At 45.2% G+C, this 3,629-nt stretch overlaps 1 pseudogene; it reads left to right on the top strand.

The window, feature by feature from the left end:
• The first annotated feature begins 278 nt into the window (after positions 1–278).
• On the top strand, positions 279–1,519 carry LOC107115571 (annotated as a pseudogene).
• Positions 1,520–3,629: the final 2,110 nt, after the last annotated feature.

Raw genomic sequence — 3,629 nt, forward strand, 5'->3', positions numbered from 1 at the left:
TCTTTCCGCCCACCCCACTCTCTCCACATGCATGCACATGTGTGCACACACACTCACTGCTCACCTCCCCTGACAGTGCCGGCCGTGGCAGACCCTCGAGGGCTGCCAGGGTACATTGCAGAGGGGAAAGAAGGCGCCCATGGCCTTCCCACCCCACCCCACTCCATCCCACATGTACACGCACACTCCACCCACCTCCCCTGACAGCGCCAGCCACGGCAGACCCTTGAGGGCTGCTGAGCTGCATTGCTATGGGGAAGGAGGGCGGCAACTGAACCATGGAGCTTCGAGTAGGGAACAAATATCGACTGGGACAAAAAATTGGTAGCGGTTCCTTTGGAGGTATTTATTTGGGTGTCAATATAGCCACAGGAAAAGAGGTAGCCATTAAGTCGGAATGTGTCAAAACGAAGCACCCACAACTCCACATCGAAAGCAAATTTTACAAGATGATGGAGGGGAGGTGTGGGTATCCCTTCCACTAAGTGGTGTGGTGCAGAAGGAGACTATAATGTGATGATGATGGAACTTCTTGGACCCATCCTGGAGGACCTCTTCAACTTCTGCTCTCACATAGTCTCAAGACTGTTCTGCTTCTGGCAGAGGAGATTATCAGCTGTATTGAGTACATTCATTCCAAGAATTTCATCCACCAAGATGTGAAGCCAGACAACTTACTTATGGGGCTCGGCAAGAAAGGCAACCTAGTGTACATAATTGACTTCAGAGTGGCCGAGAAATACAGAGATGCCCACACCCACCAACATATCCCCTACCGGGAAAACAAAAACCTGACTGGTACAGCGTGCTATGCCTCTATAAACACCCATCTTGGCATTGAGCAAAGTCGCCGTGATGACATGGAGAGCTTGGGCTATGTACTGATTTACTTCAGTCTCAGCTCACTGCCTTGGCAAGGTCTGAAGGCTGCCACAAAGCGCCAGAAATACGAGTGCAGCAGTGAGAAAAAGATATCAGTGCCTATTTAGGTGCTCTGCAAAGGGTACCCTTCTGAGTTGTCTACATACCTCAACTTCTGCCATTCACTGCGGTTCGATGACAAAACAGACTACTCTTACCTGAGGCAACTGTTCCGCAACCTCTTCCACTGTCAAGGTTTCTCCTACGACTGTGTGTTTGAATGGGACATGCTCAAATTTGGGGCGGCCCAGAATCCTGAGGACATGGACTGGGAGAGGTGAGAACATGAGTGAGAGGAGAGGATGGGGCAGCTCAGAGGTTCTGCTACACGGGCACTGCCCCCCGGCCCTCCTGCCGGGGCCACAGCAAACTGCCTCCGTAATGTTGCTGAGCCTATGGCCTCCACGCCCACCTCCAGCAGTCTGGAAATACATCCTCCAGAGCAATCTCGCAGGTGGACAGGGAGAGGAAAGTCAGCATGAGGTTACACCGAGGAGCCCCTACCAACATCTCCTCATCTGTCCTCACAGGACAGCAAGAAGTGTCACGGATTTCAGCATCACAGACAAGTGTGCCATTCAATCACCTGGGGAAGTGAAGAGAGGATGCCACCAGACCAGTGTTTGCTTAGACTCTAATTTGGGAGAACCAGGTTTGATTCCCCACTCTTCCACATGCTGCTGCTGATGTGACCTTGGATCAGTCACAAGTTCTTTCAGAGCAGTTTCTGTCAAGAGCTCTCTCAGCCCCACCTACCTCACAGGCAGTGTTCCCTCTAAGCTGAGTTAGTGTGAGCTAGCTCGCAGTTTTTTAGCCTCCGGCTCACAAATTTTTGTCTTAGCTCAGGAAGGGATGGCTCCAGAGCAAACTAATTTATGCAGTAGCCAAATTGTTTGCTCACAGCTTTAATGCCAGTGGCTCACAAAGTAGAATTTTTGCTCACAAGACTCCACAACTTAGAGGGAGCATTGCTCACAGGGTGTCTGTTGTGGGGAGGGGGAGGGAAAGGAGATTGTAAGCTTCTCTGAGACTCCTTTGGGTAGTGAAGGGTGAGGTATAAATCCAATCTCTTCTTCTCTCTTCTTCTTAAAGGAATACTGCTTATCATTTACTGCTTCCATTACTTTGTTAACCATGCAAGCCTTTTTAATACCTATTTGTACCTTTCTTAACCTGCAGTATACATTGTATCTGAGCTTCCAGTATTTTAGTTTTAGAGACTCTAAGCTTCTCAAAGGGATTTGACCCTCCTTACCTTTCCTTTCAGTTTCTTCTTCACAAACCCCCTCATTGGAGAGAAAGTTAAATGTGGTTGTGTTGGTCTTTTTGGGCAGCTCCTTGATTACATAAATGTTGAACTTAATAACATTATGGTCACTGTTCCCAACCAGTGCTGTCACATTTACATCTCTCATCAGGTCTTCGGCATTACTTAAGACAGGATTGCTTCTCTCCTGGTATGTTCTGTGACTATCTGTTCCATGGCACAGACATTGAGAGTATCTAGAAATCCAATCTCTTTCTCCTGACTTGAACACGTATTAACCCAGTTAACGTGTGGGTAGTTAAAATCACCTATTATGACACACATTGTATTGTCTAGCTGCTTTCCCTAATTCTTTTGCTGTTTTTAAATCATCTTCTAACCTTTTATCTGGTTGGCGATAACAAAAGGAGTTAAGCTTCCTTTTGGGCCTGGTATTTCCACCCGTAGCGTTTCTATAAGCGAACCTATTTCTCTCTGATTCTCAATTTTACTAGATTGTATACCCCCCACCCTCTTTTTTAATGCCCCCTGGGAGGGGATTTTTTATTGCATTTTCTATAAACTACAGACTACAACAAAAAAAGGGGAAGGGCTGTCTACATCTAGGGAGAAAGGAAAGAAAACCACTAATAACTAAAACCCCAAGTATAGGAGATCATTACATCAGTTTATATAAGTGTTAATCTAAGATGCTAGTATTACATTGAACATAGCCTATTAAGCTAAATTATTTATCTTTTTAACCATTTTTAACTGTTTAAATACAACCCCAAGAGCATCATTTATAGTATATGCTTTAAGGCACCATTCAGAGTTCTTCAGCCTTCACTTTGCTTTATCTTTTCTAATCCTCAATTGGTATTCTCATTTAGGGGCCGCCGCCCCCTTTTCTGAAGCAAAGTCCTCGTCGGAAGACACTGAGTCCATTTCGTCACTAAGTTTGCTGTCTTCTTCCTTGGCGTCCTCTTCTGGTTCACCCAGTTGCAGTCTCATAAACTCACGTGCTATGGAAACAGAGTCAATCTTTTCTTTTTTTATCCTGTAGTTTGAAAATGACGCCTTCCGGGGTCAACCATCTGTATGAGATGCTATTTGTTTGTAGAAAGAGGATTAAGTCCTTGTATTTCTTTCTCTTCTTCCTTATTTCAAATGGAATATCTTTTAAAATCCTAATAGTATTGCCTCCAATTTTCAGTGGTGTTCCTGAAGTTGCTTTCAGGATTAAATCTCTTACATGTCTCTTTGAAAATCTCACCACTATCTCTCCAGGCAGATTTTTTTTTTGATGTAAATGGAATAGGCCCTTTAGACCACGCCCCTTTCGCTTATAAGATATTCCGCTTTTAAATCTGTAACTGAAGCTGATGCATTGCTCAAAAGTTGTTTTAGATTCTCATCTTTAGATTCAGGGACCCCATGGAACCGGAGGACCAGGTTAGCT

This window comes from Gekko japonicus, unplaced genomic scaffold (assembly GCF_001447785.1).
Source record: "Gekko japonicus isolate JY-2015 unplaced genomic scaffold, Gekko_japonicus_V1.1 scaffold1983, whole genome shotgun sequence".
NCBI classification, from domain to species: Eukaryota; Metazoa; Chordata; class Lepidosauria; order Squamata; family Gekkonidae; genus Gekko; species Gekko japonicus.